Source organism: Triturus cristatus, chromosome 7 (genome assembly GCF_964204655.1).
Source record: "Triturus cristatus chromosome 7, aTriCri1.1, whole genome shotgun sequence".
Lineage (NCBI taxonomy): Eukaryota > Metazoa > Chordata > Amphibia > Caudata > Salamandridae > Triturus > Triturus cristatus.
Genome location: NC_140590.1, coordinates 1,491,614,068 through 1,491,637,726, shown reverse-complemented (window position 1 = coordinate 1,491,637,726; position 23,659 = coordinate 1,491,614,068).

The window sequence follows — 23,659 nt, the reverse complement described above, 5'->3', positions numbered from 1 at the left end:
TTACCCACCCAGCATACTTTACCATCCAGGTATTTGACAGGCAGGTAGCAACCCAAGTCGTCCTGCCACCCAACGTCTGTCACTAGCAGCAAGCATAAAGGTGCATTGTGAAGGTCACTCCCAGATGAATTAAGTGATTTCATAGTATACTATCTATTGGCCAGAGCTACCAACTTTGGACCTAGGGATCTAGGTTTATATCTCGGTGTTAGAATCTACCTGTGCCTTAACAAAAAAAAAAACACATGAAAGTATGAACGTGTCTGTTGTAACTAACCACATGGTACATTCCGGCCACCCCCACATTCCACTGCACTGATGTAACGTTCAGAATGTTGACAGGAAGGCAGCCTTGGAATGTTGACAAGGTTGCCTTCACTTTATGGTCTAGCCAGTAAGCAGAGGATGCAGTTAACTTATGACTTAATAAAAGGTTACTGGAAATAAATATTGAAGCGTCTACTTACTTCAGATGGCGACGAGGATGACTGGAGCTGTGACAGGGACCGTGCTGCATTCTCCCCTGTAGAAAATCCGGCTTACTGGCATTAAGGGGAGTAAAGTAAGACTCCGAAAAGAAGAAGAAGCTTTCTTCGCTCAGCGTGACACCTGATTTCGCTTATGGTGAGGACTAACCCCGTGTGAAATACGGAAAGGAAAGGGTGTGCGAAGCAGAACAGTGGTGCCATACCGGGTCAGGACAGCTGTGCATCGGTGAATGGACACGGAAAAAAAATCGGCAGCTGCGGTGATTTATCAGCCTGGTTCGTTCACGAGGGACGGAGGAAAAGTACTGCCGATTCAACACCTGAGTTGCCACGGAAACTGTCGTGGGGAAGAGAAGAAGTAGGCATGGACATTCTGGAGGTCGCGACCCATGAGGTAACGCTGTAGGGGGCAAGCGTACTAGGGATCTAGGTTTATATCTCGGTGTTGGAATCTACCTGTGCCTTAACAAAAAAAAAACACATGAAAGTATGAACGTGTCCTTGCGTGACTGGTGTCTGTGTCAAGTTTACACTATGTAAAATTGGTCATAGGCTGATACTTTCTTTCACTGGGCCACCTTTTTATTCATTATTACATAAGAGAGTTGAACCAAGGTGGTCCAGTAACATGTATGACATATACAGGTCATAGTGGTTGAAGTACCTTTATTCTTCAGTAAGGATCCCATCCATCTGTGACCATCAGCTGCCAGCCCAGTCTGCCAGCAGCCTCACAAACCAACATTCCCAATGACATAGCCCCATTCCATTGCCATGGTCACCCCACCTAGCTAGTTCAAACATATACAATAATCCAAGATGCCACACATCCCCCATCTTTACAAACTAACAAACATTATACAGCCTATAATACAACAATTTACAACAAACAAGAAAATGAAAAGCGATAACTCATGATGCAATATTTTGCATGGAGGTAAATACATATAGTTCAAAGTTAACAAGCTTCTTGCACACTAAAGTACAACTAACTCCATACACTTTTAAGTAAGAAGGTTGGGCAGTCTTCCTCATAGACCTCCTGGTAGACCACCCTGAGGGATTAGAGTCCACCTCACCTTTGCATATTCCATCTTTACCACTCCCTGGGACTCCCAGATTCCCTGAGCTTCTGTGGATTACGTATTCCTTGAGCACCGCCACTCTGTTCAGGTTCCATATGTGATAATCATCAGTCTTAACAGCATTGTTAAAGACCTTGATTACCTTCATAGGTTTGAGAAAACCCGCAGAGCCTCCTTTCACACACGTTTTTTTGACTAGGACCCAGTCCCCTACATTAACTTTCGTTTTCTTATCAGATATCAAAGGGCTCATTGCAAGTTTCAGTCTTTTTGGCCTCCCTCAGCATCTAATCATCCTCTTGACCACCACCACCAAAACTAGACGACATATCATTGACCCACGTTGGTGCCAAGAGGGTATTGGCCTGGCTACCCCTAAAGAGTTTGAAAAGGGGCTTTCCTTGGTGGCATGAGGAGACTCTCTGTACGCTTCCATCTTCTTTATATCTTCTTCCCTCCAGTCTAGACCAGCATTCTTACCCATAGCAGTGGTCTCCTTCAACACGCAGTTGAAGCGTTCCACCGTGCTATTGGTTTCTGGGTGGTACAGAGAGCACTTCTTGTGTCTCACTCCATGTTTAAACACAAATTGCTCCATTTCCATTTCTCTTGAAACCAACTGTGCCCTGTTATTGGTGAGCATGGTACCCGGTATGCCTTCCCTGCTAAACAACTCCTTTAGAAACCGTATCACATGTTTGGTTTCTATTTCCTTAGAGAAGGCAAACTCGGGCCACCTAGAATACAAATCAACAAGGACCATAACATACACTTCATTGCCCACAACACGAACAGGCCCCACAATATCAAGAGCAACTTCCTTCCAGGGGCCATTTGGTCAATCTCTTATCACCATGGATTGTAATCTGGGATGAGCCTCTTTTTCACTCAATATTTTACAGAACAAGGGAACCCAAAGGAATTAAGACAGGGACCTTGGGCAATTTCATGTTATAGAGAACAGTGGTCCCTATTCAGGAGGAATACAGTGTGATAGATAACCATACACTTAGAATAGAATGTATGTCTTTTGTCCAGCCGGACAAGAATTTATTTTCATAGTATTTTTCAAAAGTAGTATCAAATAAAACATTCAAATGACAAGTGGGCACAGCCGTGACCAACAGAACACAAGACAGAACAATGAACACAGAATTGGCCAAAAGGCAAGCCAAAATGGGTCTGTACAGTTGTTCTCAGTATAGACAGACACAAATTAATCATTTAACACCATTGCACAATGTGTTATAGCTTGAGTCTAGTGCATAGGGTGTTTGGGTGTCGACGACGTTTCGATGCCACATTAAATATAGGGCATCATCTTCAGGACAAACAAATAATGCACTGCTGTCTTGATAATATATCACACCTTTTTTACAATTCTAAGGTGGCAGAGAGTCGACGGTTCATTATAGGCGCAGAAGTGCTCAACATCTGGACTTTGGGGGTTGCTGACACCAGCGGGATCAATTTTGTTTGCTTTATGGCAGAAAGTCCTGTTGGGTGCTGTGTGCCAGCTGTTGGAGAATGCACGATCGCATTACTTCAGTGAGCGTGGGCAGTATCGCCGCATCTGCTTCGGAGTTCAGTCTCCATTGAAACTCCGAAGCAGATGCGGCGATACTGCCCACGCTCACTGAAGTAATGCGATTTATTTGTTTGTCCTGAAGATGATGCCCTATTTTAATGTGGCATCGAAACGTCTATACTGAGAACAACTGTACAGACCCATTTTGGCTTGCCTTTTGGCCAATTCTGTGTTCATTGTTCTGTCTTGTGTTCTGTTGGTCACGGCTGTGCCCACTTGTCATTTGAATGTTTTATTTGATACTACTTTTGAAAAATACTATGAAAATAAATTCTTGTCCGGCTGGACAAAAGACATACATTCTATTCTAAGTGTATGATTATCTTTTTCACTCAAAGCACAATGAACACATTTACTGATAACTCTCTAAACATGCACATCCATACTGGTCACCAGTATGTTATCCTGAGCCTTTCTTCAGTTTTAGACATCCCTTGGTGTCCTGCCAGAGCCAGACTGACAAGTTCTTCCCTAAGGGATATCATCAGGACCAATCTTGTGCCCCAGAACAAAAAGCCTTGCTTCTCTGACAACTCATTCCTGAAGTGCCAAAACTTTTCGGTTTCTTCACCCCCTTTAGGTTTCATGTTTCAACCATTCTTCAACATTTCTATCACTGTTACTATCCCATGGTCAGATACTTGGCATCACGCCACCTTTCCTCTATAATGCCTCCACCATTTATCTCACAAACCATCTCCTCATCTTCCTCACCTACTTGGGAGTTATGCTCCTCATCGACCTCCACCAACCTAGAAAAAGTGTCCGCCACCTTGTTGTCAACTCCAGGCAAATACCTGACTTCAAAATTATACTCTTGGAGAGCAAACACTCATCTGGTGATTCTGCTGGATACAGCAACAATACCTTTCTTTTAAAAAATCTCCCACAGCGGTTTATGATCAGTCCTGACTTAAAACCTGCTACCCCACAACAGATTCTTCAACTTTTTCACAGCCCAATGAACTGCTAATGCCTCCCTCTCTATAACAGAATAGCGCAGTTCTGCTCCCTTTGGGCCGCGAGTGAGAAATAAAATAACATTGTCATGACCCTGCCCACTCTGCTGCAGTACACAGCACCTAAGCCCTTCATGCTGGCATCTGTAATCCAAATGGATTTGTTCATGGGATGACAATTTCTTAACTTAGGAGCATTACCCAACTTTTCCTTTAGTGCCTTGAATTCTTCTTCACACACATCATCCCATACATATTCACATCTCTTACTGAGTAGGCCTCTCATATGCACACACATCCCATCAAACCCTGCACAACGTTGCTGTTATATTCAATCATCTACACTAATTTCATCAATTCCTCTTTATTCACAGGGGACTGTAATTTATGGATGGCATCAATCAAATCATTCTTGGGCATCACACCATTCCTGGAAATTGTGTGCCCCAGGTAATCTATGGACTCCGCCCTGAACTTACATTTCTCCATTCTGACCATCAAATTAAATTCATTAAGCCTGCTAAATACCTGCACAACCCTCTCGTCATGTTCAGTGTCATCCCTTCCAAAGACCAATACATTATCTTGATATATCCTGACACCAACAAGCCCCTTCTGAACATTCTCTAGGGCTCTCTGGAACACTGAGATCGCTAACACCAGGCCAAAAGGAAGCCTGGCAAAGCGAAAAGTTCCAAAGGGAGTGACAAATGCAGTAAGGTCTTTAGAAGTCTCATCAAGCTTAATCTGATGATATGCTGATTTGAGGTCATTTGTGGAAAACACCTTAGCACCTTGCAACAATATCAACATGTCAGCTATTTTAGGCAATGGATACCGATCCACTACAGCATGCTTGTTCAATTCTCTTGAGTCCACACACAAGCGCAAACTTCCATTTGCTTTCTTGGCTGCTACAACTGGAGCAAGCCATTGCATCCCTACCAACTCTTCAATTATTCCATCTCTTTTGAGTTTATCCAACTCCTCTTGCATCTGCTCACACACTGCAACTGCCACAGGCACATTACAACAAACAGGGTTCACTGCATCCACCAGGCGTATACGGTGAAAGTAATGACGGAGACAACCAAGTGTCCCTCTAAAAACATGGGGGAGCCTTGCCTCCAAATTACGTACAAAATACTCAGTCTTCTCCTAATCTAATCAGAGGACAACTATTAGGATCCAGTATCATCCCAAAATCCCTCTGGTGGAACCAACTAAGGATGCTGTCTCCCTTCTGAGAAATGTAGATTGTTCCATAGATATACTTTCCTTTATGTTCAATACGACCCCAAAAGTGCCCCAATAACTTGATGGGTTCACCACCATATCCACAGAGTCTTATGTCAGAGTGAAACACCTTGGTTTTCTCTTTGATCTTCTTCACATAGACTCTTTCGAAACAATAGTGATCTTGGCTCTAGAGTCAAACAAAACGAAAGTGACCTCACCGTCCACAATTACCTCATCAATAGGACTGGTACCTCCATCACCATTCACTTGTAGAATAATCTGCCCACACTTCACATCAGTACCCTCTTCACTTGAATAATCACCACACTTTGACTTCGCTCACTTTACCCATGAAAGTCTTCCCCTTGCAAACAATGGCAATGTGTCCTCTCTTGTTACAGTTGCTACAAGTAGCTTTTCCTGCTGGACACTGTTTTTCTTTAGCCAAGTGCCCTGTACTCCCACATTGAAAACGTTTTCCTTGAAACGTGCTTTTCTTTTCACCTCTTTTATCCAGATCCTTATCCTGAGCATTGTGAGTGTGTTTGACCTCATGTACAGAACTTTTTCTTTCACTTTCCTTTTTTGACTTCCACACATTTCATGGAGTGTTCTATTCTTTTAGCAATGATAAGAACATCCTCCAGAGAGGGTTCATCCTTCTGCCAAAGCTCTTCTTTCACAAGTTCAGTCCTGCACCCTAACTTAAATTGACCTTTAATCCTTTCATCAACTAATGTAACAAATTTGCAAGTTGAGGATAATTTCCGTAAGCTTGCTATGTAACTCTCAACTGATTCATCCTCAAATTCATTCCTGTGACCAAAATGATAACATTCAAGAATGGTAATAACTTTAGGTAAATAATGTCTGTTCAATTTAGCAATACATATTTCATACTCATTTAGATCTTCACCTTGAATATCTGGCAAGTGATCAAAAACGTATGCCCTTCTGAGCACAAGCAGTGCAAAAGCAACGCTGTTTTCCTTTTGGAACTTAGTGATGATACCCATGCACTAGCATATTTTTCAAATACCATCCCTATTCCTGTCATTTGATGGGAGGATCACCAGGAGATGTCAGAAAAAATGATAAGGCTGTGACATTCTGCATATTCAAAATTTAAATGTGTAAATATACATAAGGACAGCCAATGCAACCCAGTGTCAGCATCTGTAAACAAAAGGGCTAATTTGTACTTTGTAATGAAGCCCTACACAGTTAGTCAAAGTCCCTGTAAAAAAATGTATTTATGATATCTAATGAGGCACCATTCAGTTCAAACAGTAGAGAACAGTTTGCAATCCAAAATCACACCTGCAACAAAAGCACTGACGCAGGCAACGCTACAACACCTTAACTGTGAAGTAGAACAGTGGTGCTGTGCAAGTGGGTCTCCTTCAAGTGTGTGTATCACTGAAACAGAAGTAAAATGAAAAATCAGCAATGTGTAGTGAACACACAATACGCTGCAAATTCTGAATGAGACCACCAGTGAGCGTATCACTGACGTAGACGTCAAAATGGGAAGATCACAAGTGAGCGCCTCACTCAGACATAAGCAGCAGTGAAACTCCGAAAACTGGACCGCCGTGAACTTCCTGGCAATCGATGTCCATGGACCACTAAGATGGTCGCCACATACCATCGTGACGCAAGGACGCTCAACGCTTCTCTTTACGAGGGGTGTGTCAATGATGAGAGATCACAAAGGCAAGAGAATTCTGAACAATACTCTCTAAGGCGAGCCCCGCACCATGGAAACCTTCAAGCAGTAAAGCATATCCCGAGGCATGTGCAGCAGACGCTACCACGTGGAAAGTTATTTTTCAAAATCTTCCACTCAAGCCACCACGCTGTGAGTTATTGTTCAAACGTAAATGCTATAACAGCTTAGCGATGCGCCGGCTTGTCGCAGCAACCATCACACTGTGAACTCCCTCGGAAAGCACAGTACCCTCCCTACGTCAAGAAAGGTGCTCCCGCGGTGTTAGATTAGGCCCATAAATGCTCACATCATGTCATGATTTAGTTAGCATTCGCTCAGCCATTTTCTTTGCAGGCGCCATTTTAGGCTATTCGAAACTGATCTCGTCTATTACTGAGAAATGCTCTTTGCTAAGTTTCGTTTCTGAAATGATAAGTTCTGTTTCAGTAATGAGTAAACTGTTCATGTCACCGCATAGCTTTCTCAATAGATAGAGGCCCTCTCCCACTTGTCTGGTGGCAGGCCCAGGGTGAAACGACCTTGGACTGTGCTAGGTTGTGCGAGATATAATAACCGAAACCTCTTTTTTTGTATTTCACTGTTCAGCTGCATCTGCTTGGAAATTTCCACTATGGGCGTGACTTTGCCCAGCCATGAAACGTGCATAATGTATCTTTATGCTTGCTGTCTTCAGTTCCCTCTGTAGCACCCCCAGTGACTATAAAGATGGGGCTCCACTCTGAGTGTATATGAATAAAACAGTTATAGGTTTATATTCTCCACTGTCTGACTGACTCTTAATTTTGGTAATGAAGGCGGAGAGGTGATCATCATTGTCCTGGGTGGCCCCAAGCGGGTCACTTCCTTCAACGGTCCACAGTCCAAATCTCAATTTCACCACCGTCGTCTGCTCTAGCTCTCCAGCCAGGTCATTCGGTGACAGACTCAAACAAACCCCAAATACATAATAATCTCCACTATGCTTGCTGGGAGAATATAGTAGCTTTCAAAGTAATCTGACACCACCCAAGTGAAAACCAAACAGCAGGGAAATTGAATACACAGATCATGATGGTTCTTTCAGCTGATATTCACCACAAATGATGCTAGGATCCTTTTCTTCATTTGTTTCCTTCTTTAGGGAGAACACCATCTCATCTTCATCACCAGTGTAACAAAGTGGTCCTCTAAACATGTATGACAGAGTCAGGCGATAGTGGTTGAAGTAGAACTATTCTCCAGTAAGGATCCCATCCATCTGTGACCATCAGCTGCCAGCCCAGAGGTGGGGGGCACAGTGATTGTGTTCTGGAAACCAATAGTGCCTGGGTGCTATGGGAAGGGACAACGGATTGAAGTCCACAGAAATTTAGCCCTGTCCCCTGTGTTTGAGTGAGCCGCTCCCACAATGACCTTCTGATGAGCATGAACAGCTGTCAGGGCTTACAATGACTATGAAGTTGGCAGCAGCACACAAGTCAGGGGTGGAGACGGGTAAATGGAGTTCCCTATAAAGTACCCGCACTATTCAAAGGGGAAACCCATCTCCCTTAACATGGGGCATAAGGAGGCTAAAGGGTGTTTGTAGCGTCACCTTGTGCCTCGTCACTACATCTCCTTGCATTCTGGAAAAGTATAAGATATTTTTAAACCTCCACTTAGTTTCATCATTGACTGTCAGGTTGTTAGACCTGGCACCTTGGCGTGAGTTTCCCTTCCACTTTTTTGATGGTGTGCCTCGACTGTTTTGCTGGTGTTGTCCGCTCAGGGCACTGCGCCACGGCTAATCCGTGCCGCAGTGCAAGTGCTCCCTAAGTAAAGTGTACCTGTAATTGATGTTCCTGATTGGTTTATTGGATTCACTGTCAGTCCCCAGTAAAGTGCACCAGGGGTGCCAGGGCTTGTGAATGCCAATGCTGCTGGTGGGCTTGCAGCGCTGGTTGCGCCACCCACGGAAGCGGCCTTGTAAAGTATGTCTAGGGTCTGCCACCGCAGACCCTGTGCGCGGTCCGGGACCGTCGCGCTGACTGCGCAAGTGCCCCCACTTGCCAGTCCCTAAACCTTCCCTTACCTACATATTAGCCACCCCTCTGGTAGGCCCGAGGGCAGGGTGCATTGTAGGCATAAGGTAGGACATGCCCTGTTGAGTGTGGCATGTCTTAGTAGTGAATTACAGCCCTTGTCGTTTTTCACTATTGAAGGCTACCTGCTCTCCATAGGCCAGAATGGGCTGCTGGGATCCCGCCAACGCTGTGACCCCAGTGGACTCAGAGAGCATGGTAGAGTGTCAAGTTTGGTATGCCTGAACTCAGAATAATAAAATACTTCTTGTAGTCAAGTTTATTTTAATATCCTGGGTTTGTAAATACTACTTTTAGAAAGTTAGTATTTACTGACCTGACCATCTCAGTCCGCCTCTGCTGTGTGTATGTGTTCTGCCTGGCAACAGTAAGGAGCAGGGTGGGGGGATCCCCAGAGACAGGTTGGCTGCCAGGTGGTGGGTAGAGAGATTACACCTGGATGGGTGGGAGGAGTACACCTTGACTCTTGAATAGACCTGTGCTCTGCCACCACAAAGCCGGCGCCACCCCCTGTGGGGCGGCTGATGTCTCTGCCCTGCTGCTGAAAGGAAAGAGCAGAGTCACCATAACAAAGTGCTCCAGAACCGGACTGAGCCAGGCCTAGGCCCCCTGGCGCTAAAGAACAAAAGAATTGGTGTATAAAAGTAGGAGCCTGGCTCCTAAGAAATCAGAATCCTGTTTACCACAAAGGACCTCTGCCCGACTAGAAGGAGAAGAAGACGCCGGAGGAGCTGGCCTGCTGCTTGCCTTGCTGAGAGAGGAGAGGAAGAGACTTACTGAAAAGACTTTGCTACTTTGTGCTTGAACATTCTCCAAGGGCTTGATCTGAGCTTGCCCCCTGAACTGAACCCCAGGAACAGTGGGTTCTCTGTGCTTCTTGCTCGTCCTCCAATTCGAGCCGTGTGTGCATCCCGCTGGAAAAGAGACTGCGCCCCTCATCGCCCCTCCTAGGGCCGTGACACTCAGAAGCTCGCCTGCCTCCAACCCGTGAGAGCCCCGCTCCGTCCGGAGCCGCTCTCTGTTCCCGGGCCAGGCCGCCTGCATCCCTGTCACCGCCTGCCACTGGAGCGCGCTGACCGCGCTATCACCCCTCCTGCCGGAAGCCGTCCGACGACTGTGATCTACGCCGGGTCATCCAGCTGCACTGACCGTGCCCTGTGACCCCGCTTCGCTATCCCCGGACATCTCAGGCCGCGCCGCCCCCGCTGTGGAGACCCTCCTGCACCGCCGTGCTACAGGGTCGCTGGCCGCGCCTGCCTACGTGCCCACACCTGCTGATTGAGGACCCAAGAACACTTCCAAGCTGAGAGTCGCACCGACCTGTGCCGACTCTCCACATCCCGAAAGAAGTTCCAGTATCGGGCTCGGGGCCCGCAACGCCTTATTTCCCCGTTCGCAGGAACCGATCTCTGTGAGTACTGGAACTACAAGTAAAGAGACTACAAAGTATCCATTTGAAACTACGAACCCAGAACATTTGCCTGCAGTATAACCTGGTGGCCTAGCGAAAACGTTATTGGTCTTGTGATAAGTCTGTTGAGATATATATACCTTATTTTTACATAAAGAAACGTATTTTTATATATATCCAAGTCTGGTGTCCGTTTCTGGGGGGATTAATGTATTTACTGTGTGTACAATTGTAAGTGCTTAACCAACAACGCCTGAGGAATCGCCTTGGCTGCTCACGCCACGCACCTAGAGGGTGAGCAAGGGTCATTCGCGAGGGGTTATCCTGCGCCCTGACGTGGAGGAGAGGGTTCCTGCTTGACACAAGGGCAACCTTGCGCCAACCAGAGATCCCCGGCTCTAACATTGTTGGCAGCGGTTGGGATTTCGGATTTGCACTTATAATTTGCATACAGTGAATTATTAATCACCAGATAGTGAGAGCAGACCAAATAACGCAGCCACAGGTTGGTAATTGTTGAACTTTGTTGAGACATCTGCCATTACTGCAACCATGCCTGGCTCACACTCCGCTGGGAGAGCACTCTCTGTGATTTCTGGAATCGATGAGGTGGATTGGGAGAGACTGGAAGGCTACTCGATGGAGCAATTGAAAGGCTACAGTGTAAAATTCCGAGTCCCCCATGCTGGATTCAAGAGGAGAACCCAGTACGCCAAGGCGCTGAGAGCCTGGAAGGAGTCACGAGACCCACGGAATGCGGGGGACATCGTTCCACCCGACAACCTTGAGGAGCACAGCAGAGTCCGGTCGCCAGAGGAGCTGGCAGACAGGGCAGCAGACAGGGCGCATGCAATGGAGATGGCAAAGTTGGCAGGACAGATGGAAATGGAAAAGCAGAAGTTGGCCCTGGAGGCACAACAACGCCAAATGGATCATGATATCAGATTGAAGGAGTTGGAGCTGAAGGCAAAAAGTTTGGACACCGCTCCTTCTGGTGGCAGCGCTCCACCAGCGCAGGTAGAGTCCAAGGTGTACATCCCCAAAGATGTAGTAAAGGAGTATTTCAGAAAGGATGACATAGGGCAGTGGTTTAGGGCCTACGAGGTGGCCATGTCCTCACACCGGGTCCCTGAGAAAGACTGGGGAGCGGGGTTGTGGGGAAGGTTCCTTGCTGAAGGGCGTGACACACTGTTAGATTTACCCTTAGATCTCCAAACCTCATACCCCCATATGAAGGAAGCTTTAATGACCAGGTATGGGTTAACTCCGGAGCTATATAGACAGCGGTTCAGGGAGACGAAGAAGATCCCTGAGAGTACGTATGTGGAATATGTGACCTTTTTCTGCAGAGCGCTGGATGGTTGGGTGAAGGGTAGCAAAGTGAATGATTATCAAGGGCTGCTTGACTTAATTGCATGGGAGCACTTGTCCAGTCAATGTTTTCCTGAGCTACGCCAGCACCTGATTGATAGCAAGTTGTCCAACCCGAGGAAGCTTGCTGAGGAGGCGGACCGCTGGCTCAGCACCAGGGTCCACAAGGGTCAAGTGGGAGACTCCGCCAAAGGTGGGCAGGGTCCCCAGCAGAAGAGTGGGGGGGACAAGGGTAAACAGAAGGGGTTCCAAAAAGGCCCCCAAAGTAATTCCCAAGGGAACCAGCCGAAGGGTTCTCAGCCTCCCCCAACCCCGCAGCAGAACGGGGCCCCGACAGGTAGACCTGTTCCAAAGGGGCCCTTCAATTGTTATAAGTGTGGCGATCCGGGTCACATTGCCTCTGATCCTAAGTGTCGCCTGTTTGGTAAGACCGCACCCACTGGTGCTCCACCCCGGCAAGTAGCTAGTGTTAACTTTGGGGAGGAAGTAGCAGTCCAGGAGGGTGGGGGTCCCGGGCAGATGACCCTAGTCTCGCTAGGAGACAGTGAGATGGTCCCTGTAACCTACCTGCCCTCTAACACTAAGAAATATGGGCAGGTGGTGACCATCAATGGAAAGAAGGTGGAGGCTCTTAGAGATACAGGAGCCAGCGTGACCTCGGTGAGGCAACACCTGGTGTCTCAAGAGCAGATTGTACCCAATGCCTACTGTAGGGTTGTCAATGCTGACAACGTAGAGAGTCGTTGTCCAATGGCTCAAGTTCCCTTTGAGTGGGGGGAGGTCTCTGGTACTCTACAAGTCGCTGTGAGAACTGACATGCCTGTAGATTGTCTGCTAGGGAACGACCTGGAGAGTTCCCCTTGGGAAAAGGTGGAGAAGACCACGCATCTGAGGATGGTGGGTCTACCCGACTGGGCGTGCGTGACCACCCGGTCCATGGCAGCCAGTAGGGGTGTTGAGAGGGTCCTGGAGCCTGAGGGAGAGGTCCAGGAACCGGCCTTAGGGAGAAGGCGCAGGAGGCGCGGGAAACCGGCCCCCGAAGTTCCCACGGCCCAGGAGGAAGTAGACCCTGAGGGGGATGCTCTGGAGCCTACCGGGGAACAGATTGCCGAACTGGGAGATCTGCCTGAGCTGACCCATTGGCAGCAAGAAGGAGGTCCCTCCAGGGAGGAATTCTGCAGGGAGCAGAAAGAATGCCCTTCTCTCGTGGGTATGCGGCAACAGGCTGCAGACCAGGCCAATGGTGTTCAGGCCAAAACACACTACGTGTACTGGGAGAGTGACCTCCTGTATTCCGAGCCTAAGGCTGCTGAACCTGGGTCAGCCCGTGTGCTGGTGGTACCCCAGAAGTTCAGAACCTTCCTACTGGGGCTGGCTCATGATGTGCCGTTAGCAGGACATTTGGGGATGGACAAGACCTATGACAGGCTTGTCACCCACTTTTACTGGCCCCAAATGCATAAGAATTCCGATTCCTACTGCAGAACCTGTCAGACTTGCCAGGCAAGTGGTAAGAGCGGAGGGAAGCACAAGGCTCCTCTGCAACCTTTCCCTGTGGTCGGTACGCCATTCCAACGAGTGGGTATTGATATTGTGGGGCCTCTGGATCCCAAGACAGCCCTGGGCAACAGGTTCATCCTGGTCTTGGTGGACCATGCCACCCGGTACCCGGAAGCCATCCCTCTGAGGACAGTGACGGCCCCCGTGGTGGGACGGGCACTGATGGGAATTTTCTCCCGAGTGGGATTCCCTCTAGAGGTGGTGAGCGACAGGGGGACCAATTTCATATCCACATATATGAAATCCCTGTGGAAGGAGTGTGGGGTAACGTACAAGTTCACCACTCCTTACCATCCCCAAGGAAATGGGTTGGTTGAGAGATTCAACCGAACCCTCAAAGGCATGATCATGGGCCTGGACGGTCCAATGAGGCGTAAGTGGGACGTCCTCTTGCCATGCCTGCTCTTCGCTTACCGAGAGGTGCCACAGAAGTCTCTAGGATTCAGCCCCTTTGAGCTTCTGTATGGTCATCCGGTAAGAGGACCTCTGAGTTTGGTAAAGGAAGGCTGGGAGCAATCTCCCAGGAAACCTCCCCAGAATGTATATAGTTACATGCTGGCCTTCCGAAACCAGACTCGGCGTTTCAGGCAACTTGCTGAGGCAAATCTGGAAGCCAGCCAGGAGGAGATGAAGCGGTGGTACGACCGGAATGCCACTCTGGTAGAGCTTCAACCTGGACAAAAGGTGTGGGTCTTGGCCCCAGTGGAGCCGTGTGCACTTCAGGATAAGTGGACCGGTCCATTTGAGGTTGTGGAGCGCAAAAGTCCTATCACCTACTTGGTGGACATGCAGACTCCCAGGAACCCTTTGAGGGTCCTACATGTTAACCGCCTTAAGCCCCACTTAGAGAGGACCGAAGTGGGCATGCTGCTGGCCACTGATGATGGAATGGAAGAGGAGACCGAGCCTCTTCCTGACCTCTTAGTGGCCTCTGAGAAAGATGGGTCAGTGGATGGAGTTAACCTCTCACCCACCCTGACGCCCGAACAACAGGAAGACTGCCACCACTTGCTGGGACAGTTTTCCGACCGATTCTCCCTGGTTCCTGGTGTCACAGATTGGTGCGTCCATGATGTGGACACAGGAGACAGCTTACCTGTGAAGCACAAGGCTTACAGGGTAACTGACAGGGTCAGAGCTTGCATTAAGGAGGAGGTCTCCAAAATGCTTGCGCTAGGGGTGATTGAGTCCTCCAGCAGTCCTTGGTCCAGCCCCGTGGTCTTGGTCCCCAAAGCTGCTGCGCCGGGAGCCACACCTGAACTCCGGTTCTGTGTGGACTACAGAGGACTCAATTCAGTCACGAAGACTGACGCGCACCCCATCCCCAGAGCTGATGAGCTCATTGATCGGCTGGGGGCTGCCCGGTTCCTCAGTACGTTTGATTTAACGTCTGGGTACTGGCAGATCGCCTTGACCGATGGGGCCAAAGAGAGGTCAGCATTCTCTACCCCAGATGGGCACTTCCAGTTCCGAGTCATGCCATTTGGGATGAAGAATGCCCCTGCCACCTTTCAGAGGTTGGTCAACCAGGTACTGGTTGGGCTGGATGCGTTCAGTGCCGCCTACCTGGATGACATCGCAGTGTTCAGTGCCACCTGGCCTGAACACCTGCGCCACCTCTGGGAAGTGTTGATGGCGCTGCGCCGAGCAGGCCTCACGATCAAGGCAAGCAAGTGCCAGATCGGGCAGGGTTCCGTGGTGTACTTGGGACACCAAGTGGGGAGTGGCAAGGTGGCACCCTTGCAACCCAAAATTGAGACCATCCTGGCTTGGGAACCCCCCAAGACGCAGACCGCAGTGAGGGCCTTCCTGGGGCTCACTGGGTACTACAGGAGGTTTGTCAAGGGCTATGGAACGATCGTTGCCCCCTTGACAGAGCTGACTTCGAAGAAGCAGCCCAGGAACGTGATTTGGACTGACACCTGTCAGAAAGCTTTCGACACCCTGAAGACTGCCATGTGCACGGCGCCCGTGCTCTTGGCCCCTGACTTCTCCAAGGAATTCCTAGTCCAGACAGACGCTTCAGAGCATGGTGTGGGGGCTGTTCTTTCACAGATGACTGAGGAGGGCTGGGACCAACCCGTAGCCTTCATCAGTAGGAGGTTACTTCCACGGGAAAGTAGGTGGAGTGCAATTGAGCGAGAAGCGTTTGCTGTGGTCTGGGCGCTGAAGAAGCTAAGACCCTACTTGTTTGGGTCTCACTTCCGGGTTCAGACGGACCACAGGCCCCTCAGATGGTTGATGCAAATGAGGGGTGAAAACCCGAAGCTGTTGAGGTGGTCCATCTCCCTACAGGGTATGGACTTTACGGTGGAACACCGTCCTGGTACAGATCACGCCAACGCTGACGGTCTGTCCAGGTATTTCCGCCTTAGTGACGAGGAACCCCCTGGGCAAGGGTAGTTCTCCCCACATTTCAGCTGGAGGGGACACGTGTTAGACCTGGCACCTTGGCGTGAGTTTCCCTTCCACTTTTTTGATGGTGTGCCTCGACTGTTTTGCTGGTGTTGTCCGCTCAGGGCACTGCGCCACGGCTAATCCGTGCCGCAGTGCAAGTGCTCCCTAAGTAAAGTGTACCTGTAATTGATGTTCCTGATTGGTTTATTGGATTCACTGTCAGTCCCCAGTAAAGTGCACCAGGGGTGCCAGGGCTTGTGAATGCCAATGCTGCTGGTGGGCTTGCAGCGCTGGTTGCGCCACCCACGGAAGCGGCCTTGTAAAGTATGTCTAGGGTCTGCCACCGCAGACCCTGTGCGCGGTCCGGGACCGTCGCGCTGACTGCGCAAGTGCCCCCACTTGCCAGTCCCTAAACCTTCCCTTACCTACATATTAGCCACCCCTCTGGTAGGCCCGAGGGCAGGGTGCATTGTAGGCATAAGGTAGGACATGCCCTGTTGAGTGTGGCATGTCTTAGTAGTGAATTACAGCCCTTGTCGTTTTTCACTATTGAAGGCTACCTGCTCTCCATAGGCCAGAATGGGCTGCTGGGATCCCGCCAACGCTGTGACCCCAGTGGACTCAGAGAGCATGGTAGAGTGTCAAGTTTGGTATGCCTGAACTCAGAATAATAAAATACTTCTTGTAGTCAAGTTTATTTTAATATCCTGGGTTTGTAAATACTACTTTTAGAAAGTTAGTATTTACTGACCTGACCATCTCAGTCCGCCTCTGCTGTGTGTATGTGTTCTGCCTGGCAACAGTAAGGAGCAGGGTGGGGGGATCCCCAGAGACAGGTTGGCTGCCAGGTGGTGGGTAGAGAGATTACACCTGGATGGGTGGGAGGAGTACACCTTGACTCTTGAATAGACCTGTGCTCTGCCACCACAAAGCCGGCGCCACCCCCTGTGGGGCGGCTGATGTCTCTGCCCTGCTGCTGAAAGGAAAGAGCAGAGTCACCATAACAAAGTGCTCCAGAACCGGACTGAGCCAGGCCTAGGCCCCCTGGCGCTAAAGAACAAAAGAATTGGTGTATAAAAGTAGGAGCCTGGCTCCTAAGAAATCAGAATCCTGTTTACCACAAAGGACCTCTGCCCGACTAGAAGGAGAAGAAGACGCCGGAGGAGCTGGCCTGCTGCTTGCCTTGCTGAGAGAGGAGAGGAAGAGACTTACTGAAAAGACTTTGCTACTTTGTGCTTGAACATTCTCCAAGGGCTTGATCTGAGCTTGCCCCCTGAACTGAACCCCAGGAACAGTGGGTTCTCTGTGCTTCTTGCTCGTCCTCCAATTCGAGCCGTGTGTGCATCCCGCTGGAAAAGAGACTGCGCCCCTCATCGCCCCTCCTAGGGCCGTGACACTCAGAAGCTCGCCTGCCTCCAACCCGTGAGAGCCCCGCTCCGTCCGGAGCCGCTCTCTGTTCCCGGGCCAGGCCGCCTGCATCCCTGTCACCGCCTGCCACTGGAGCGCGCTGACCGCGCTATCACCCCTCCTGCCGGAAGCCGTCCGACGACTGTGATCTACGCCGGGTCATCCAGCTGCACTGACCGTGCCCTGTGACCCCGCTTCGCTATCCCCGGACATCTCAGGCCGCGCCGCCCCCGCTGTGGAGACCCTCCTGCACCGCCGTGCTACAGGGTCGCTGGCCGCGCCTGCCTACGTGCCCACACCTGCTGATTGAGGACCCAAGAACACTTCCAAGCTGAGAGTCGCACCGACCTGTGCCGACTCTCCACATCCCGAAAGAAGTTCCAGTATCGGGCTCGGGGCCCGCAACGCCTTATTTCCCCGTTCGCAGGAACCGATCTCTGTGAGTACTGGAACTACAAGTAAAGAGACTACAAAGTATCCATTTGAAACTACGAACCCAGAACATTTGCCTGCAGTATAACCTGGTGGCCTAGCGAAAACGTTATTGGTCTTGTGATAAGTCTGTTGAGATATATATACCTTATTTTTACATAAAGAAACGTATTTTTATATATATCCAAGTCTGGTGTCCGTTTCTGGGGGGATTAATGTATTTACTGTGTGTACAATTGTAAGTGCTTAACCAACAACGCCTGAGGAATCGCCTTGGCTGCTCACGCCACGCACCTAGAGGGTGAGCAAGGGTCATTCGCGAGGGGTTATCCTGCGCCCTGACGTGGAGGAGAGGGTTCCTGCTTGACACAAGGGCAACCTTGCGCCAACCAGAGATCCCCGGCTCTAACACAGGTGCATTGCATTGAGTACACTAAATTATGCCTTCTTAGCAAAAGCAAGTGCCTTTTGCAAAAATGAAAGAACATCAGTTGTGTTTCACATTTGTTTACAGGAGTCATCTTTATTTGTGATGGAAGGATTCTCAATTTAGTATGTTTTGTGTTGATTGCCTAATTGTGTGCATTGAATCTGCCTGGCTTGCAGTTAAGAGCAATGCGTAACACCAAGCTACATTCAACTCACACCTATTCTGCGGACTGTGAGTTACCTAACATCTGCAGCACTATCTGAGTGATCATATGCAAAAAGTGTAAACAATATAATGACACAATACTAGGGTAATCCAACATCAGGTTCACAGAGACTTTAAAAGATAAAACACATGCAGGGCGATCACCACCAAAACAACATGCAAAGTCAACACTTTCTCGCTTAAAAACACAAAAAGTATCATACACATTCAGGATAAACATCATCACACAAACATCTTGCATGGTAAACACTCATGGACTTGGTCATTGGAAGTGTGTCTTTTTTATAAAGAGTAAGACACACTCTTAAGGAATACATAAACACCAGATCCCAATGGGCCATTGTGGGACTCTTGTTACTCTAGCAGTTGTGTTCCCCTACCATGTATATTGCTCTCAGTGCTGCAGGAGGGATGGCGCTGCTGTGAAGTACCAAGTAAGGCATCTGGAGACTGTATGGATGTGAAAGGGTGGGGAGGAGGCATGAATAAGGTGGAGCACTAGAAGAAGCGTGCCTTATCGAAAGGACAGAGTGAGGGGATACGGGCCTAGTAGTAAACAGAGAAGGCACAGGGGGCTGGTTTAGGAAGAAGACACATCATTGGAGAAAAGTCATGAAGTACCATATAAAATACTGTGAAAATGAAGACTCATCAGGGGATACACTAAGAGACAAACTGGTGGGGACGAGTGAATATTAGCCAGAGACTAGTAAGGTGTCAAGTTAAAGTGATAAACGCTGAAGAGATGACAGGCTGAGCCACAGAGATGATGCTAGGACATTAGGCTCATGGAGGTGACGAAATTAGAGACTAGGCAGGCAAAACACAACGTAACATGCTGAGAGATTAAGGGATTAGGCACATAAAGTGGGGCGGGACCATATGACAGACTAAAACTGATGAGGTAGCAGGGGCCAGACAAATAGAAACAGAAGCGAGCAGGTGGCAGACTTTGAGACAGAGGAGACCCCCAGTATTCTGGCTTACGCAGACTCAGGTGTATATTATTAAAATCCTCCTATAAAGCTCAAAATTCCACCCCCCCCATTAAGTTAAGGATATTGTATTCTGTGTAATAGTGATGGAGCAAGGACTCGTAGAAAAGAGACTTGCTCGGAAGCAATCCTCTCATTTAACGTCTAACCTTGCATTAACTATGTATTGTGCAAATTAATATGCACCATATTTGAGATAAAAAAAAGAGAAGCTTGCCTACGTGTCTTACTAATAAGTAACTCGAGCGAAATTCGAAAATGGCCGCTAACAGGGAATCTTTATTGCTCATGCGTCAACTGCATCTACGCAGTATGACGAGCTGTCGCTTTGAGGGAATTTCTTGGGCCTGCGCAGACGCTAATAAAATGGCTGCTAGAAAGCCCACATGCTTGACATCTGCTCTGCTGAAACGAAACCAAGCTGTTTTACTAATGCTAATGCGGGGAAAGCATTTATAAGTAAATGGGATTAGAGTAGAGATAGGTGGTATAAAGTGAAACCATTTTATTTTGAAATTAATATTTGTCTTTTTGACTTTCTTATTAGTATGTATTTGGGCCTCTCGTACGAATCCGGAGTCTGTAACCTACCTGATCTCTGCACATGCGTGGTGTGAGTGAGCCAGAAGAAGTGATGTGACTCTTGAACGCAGTCCAAGGACGCAAAAGATACATATGAATACATTCTCCAGAACACGTAATATCAAGTAACGACAGTTTCAGATGTTATTCACATATGATAATGAGCAAAACCATATAGGTCATAATTGTTTCTTTGGTCTTTTATTCTTTCTTCAAGCTTTAGTAAGTGAACTGTTCCCAAGCCAACACGTGTTTCGTCGCCTCAGTATGATTGTACATGCAACTTTTTCACAGCTTTCTAAATTCACTAAGACGCAGTATCAAATGTGGCGATAATTCCAGGCCACACTTATCACCACATTTGATACTGCGCCTCTATAGCCCCACTGGCCAAAGAAGAAAGGATAGTAGGGATAGAGGGGACTACAGATCCCATAATGCATCCTGCTGGTTGACAAACTGCCGTTAGTTCAGAAGTTTGACCGAGAGAATGGTTCAGGTGATTCAATTCATTGTCAATCAGGGAAGGGTCTGAGGTCGTCTCGAGGGGGGGCCCAGTACTAGCAGGTTTCGATACACTTTGCACCGAGCTCTTCAGAGAGCGCTTTACAAACAAGGGGGCGGTATTCTTTACTGTGTTTGCAGGAGCAGCGGGGGTCTTACCAGCCGCTATCTTCGTAGAATCTGTTGGGCCACTTCCAGAAGGAGATTTCTGCATCCTCGGGAGCCCCCCGGGATTCCCAGGGGTGTCAGTACCAGCTGCCGATTGTGCGTTGCGAGGCTTACTACTCCGGGCGGAAGCCTTGGCAATCGGCTTAGGCGGCATCTCTCCACAGGTCTTCTGAAGATCGCCAAAAGCCACGGAGACAGAAGCGGCAAAAAAACATCGAGCGGAGAGGCGGAAAGCACCGACAGCCCAGAGACGCCAGCCAGGTCTGTGCGTCGGACTCAGAAGGGATGCAGCAGCGAGCCAGATCATCACCAAGAAGTTGCAACAGTATAACCTCCTAAGCGCAGGTAAGCAATAGAATCCGCATCGCCTGCCGAAAGTCAGTCCTCTCTGTAGCAGTATCAGTGGGGGAACACCAGCAGCAGGGAGAGTGTCAGCCCAGCTCACTCGACCGCAGCATCGGCCGCCATCTTGCCGTCACTCTTCTCGACGTCGCGCAGGTCGAATCCAGGTCTCTGGGTCTCGTCCTGCTCGACGCCGATAAGGCTTTTGACCGGGTCGCATGGAGTTTTCTTTGGGAGATAATGGCGCGTATGGGGTTTGGGGGTGGCTTCATCCGCGCTCTTCGGGTCTTTTATCAGGCGCCTACTGCAAGGATATGTTCAATGGGAATCAAATCGGAACTGGTCCAGATCAGCAGGGGGACCCGTCAGGGTTGTCCCTGCTCTCCTCTTCTTTTTGCATTGTATATTAACCCTTTTGTGAAAATGCTGGAATTAAATACCCAGATCCCTCCTTTTATTGTTCAGAATTTGCCTTATATTGTTTTTGCTTATGCTGACACAGTGGTTACCTCTAACCTTGATACCGCTTTGCCGGTCATTGAACAGCTTGCCGATTCTTTCGGTAGATATTCTGGTTATAAGTTGAACACTGCCAAGACTCAATGCCTCTGTACGAATCCAGCCACAGTATTTGATTCTAGGGTAGTGGAGGAAGTAGTGTACCTTGGCATCAAGATTAGATCCAACTTGGATGACATGATTTCAGTTAACTGGAATGATATTTTGGATAAAACCAAATCTACCCTGGATTCTTGGCAGAGTCTCCATCTTACTCTTGTGGGCAGATCAAACCTGTTAAAAATGGTTATTTTACCAAGAGTACTTTACTTTTTTCGCGCAGTTCCCTTATTAGTTAAAAAACCTCAGATTCGGCAGCTTCAGTCAGTATGCGAAAAGTATCTGTGGGCTCCTGGAAAGATTCGAAGAGCCTCCCGTTTGATGACGCTACCTCTTGCTCGTGGTGGATGGGCTGTCCCTGATTTTGCGCTATATCAAATGTCATGTTTACTCTTGAAAATGCGCATCCTTCTTACAGGGGAAGAAGTATGTAATCCTGCAGAAGCCCCTACTACCTACCAGATGGCTCTCGGCGGCTTTGCTAAGAATTGTTTGCAAATTGAACTTGAAGGCAGTTATTATAAACGCACACGTTTTAAAATTATTGCCTCAGCTTTCTCTGTTTGGAAAAGCCTCAAAAAGATGTTTCAGATTCCCAAATACACAGTTTATACTCCTCTGGCTGCTCCTCATTTGTTACCCTCAATTTTTTGTGACTCTATAGTGCATCAATGGCATACTAAAGGGATTACTCGCTTAGGGGCTTTCGTTTCCATAGAGGGTGTCTGTCTTTCTTTTGATGAACTTAAAAAGAAATTTGACCTAGTTAACATCCAATTTTTCAAATTCCTTCAGATTCGGGACTTCTTGCAGAAACACACCTCTCACCTTGTTCCCATCCGCATTATAGATGCTATAAGATCTCAATTACGAATAGGTTCTATCTACCATATATTATTGGATTCTAGATTAGATGATCTCGATAAAATAAATGCGAAGTGGAGGACCTGGCTCTCATCTCCCTCTATCCATATTGAAGATTCTATTAGCATTGCTCATAAGATCTTTTATTCGGCTTCGTTAAAAGCTCAGCACTTTAAAACCGTATTTAATTTATATCACACCCCTGCGGTTATTATGAAATGGCGCAATTCTTCACAAGCTTCAAAATCTGGGGAATGTTTTCGCTGTCAAGAAGGCAATGCCGATATAGTACATATTTTCTTTTCTTGCCCTTCTTTACGTCCTCTTTTTAACCAAATTGAATGTTTTTTACTGCACATCTTAGGTAAACCTATTTTTGTTTCCTCAAGTATGATTTTATTAGGGATCGATGGGGCTTTATCTGTGGGACAACCTCCTTGTAAATGTCGATATTTTCTGTTTATTATTGCTGCTGTAACGCGACTTTCTATTGCTACTGCTTGGTTACAACCTCAGGCCCCGAGTTTTGAGTTATGGCGGGCCAAATTATTTAATCTTTATAATCTAGAAATTAGTATGTATTTGCTGAAAAAAACGCGTAAAAGGAAATTTGGTATGGCTATTTGGCAACCATTAATTGATTATTTTTCTGATTAGTTTTTTTTATTTTTTTCTCTTTTTTACTTTTTTTAGTCAAACCGTATTGTATGTGTTTTCTGTTTTTGTATATTTGTACATGTGGAACATTAGAAAAAAAAAAACGCCTGCATCATTTATGATGATGGAGAGAGGATGTGTGTATGGATGGAGAATTGGATAGAGTATACGACAGCTGATGGTGTTTTGGCTTTTCCAGAACATGGTACGTTTAATGGGACAATTCTTCAGAATTTGAGAATGCGGATGAACGATTTAGATCCGAGACCCAGGATGACGCAGTATGCGGCATTTGAATGATGGTAGACTGAATCATATGAATGGGAGAAAAACAGGACTGGAAGATACATGGGTCATTTCCCTAGGTACTAGCGTGAGTCACGTGAGGATCAGATGAAGTAATGGAGAAAAGCAATGGTGTCAGAAGGATTATATCCAGTATTGATGGCTGAAGAACAGTCAGGGGGCAAGTGTAATTAAAAAACGAAACAAATGAAAGTGACAGGTTATGGTGAATCAGATGATGAATTTATGGAGGACATTTT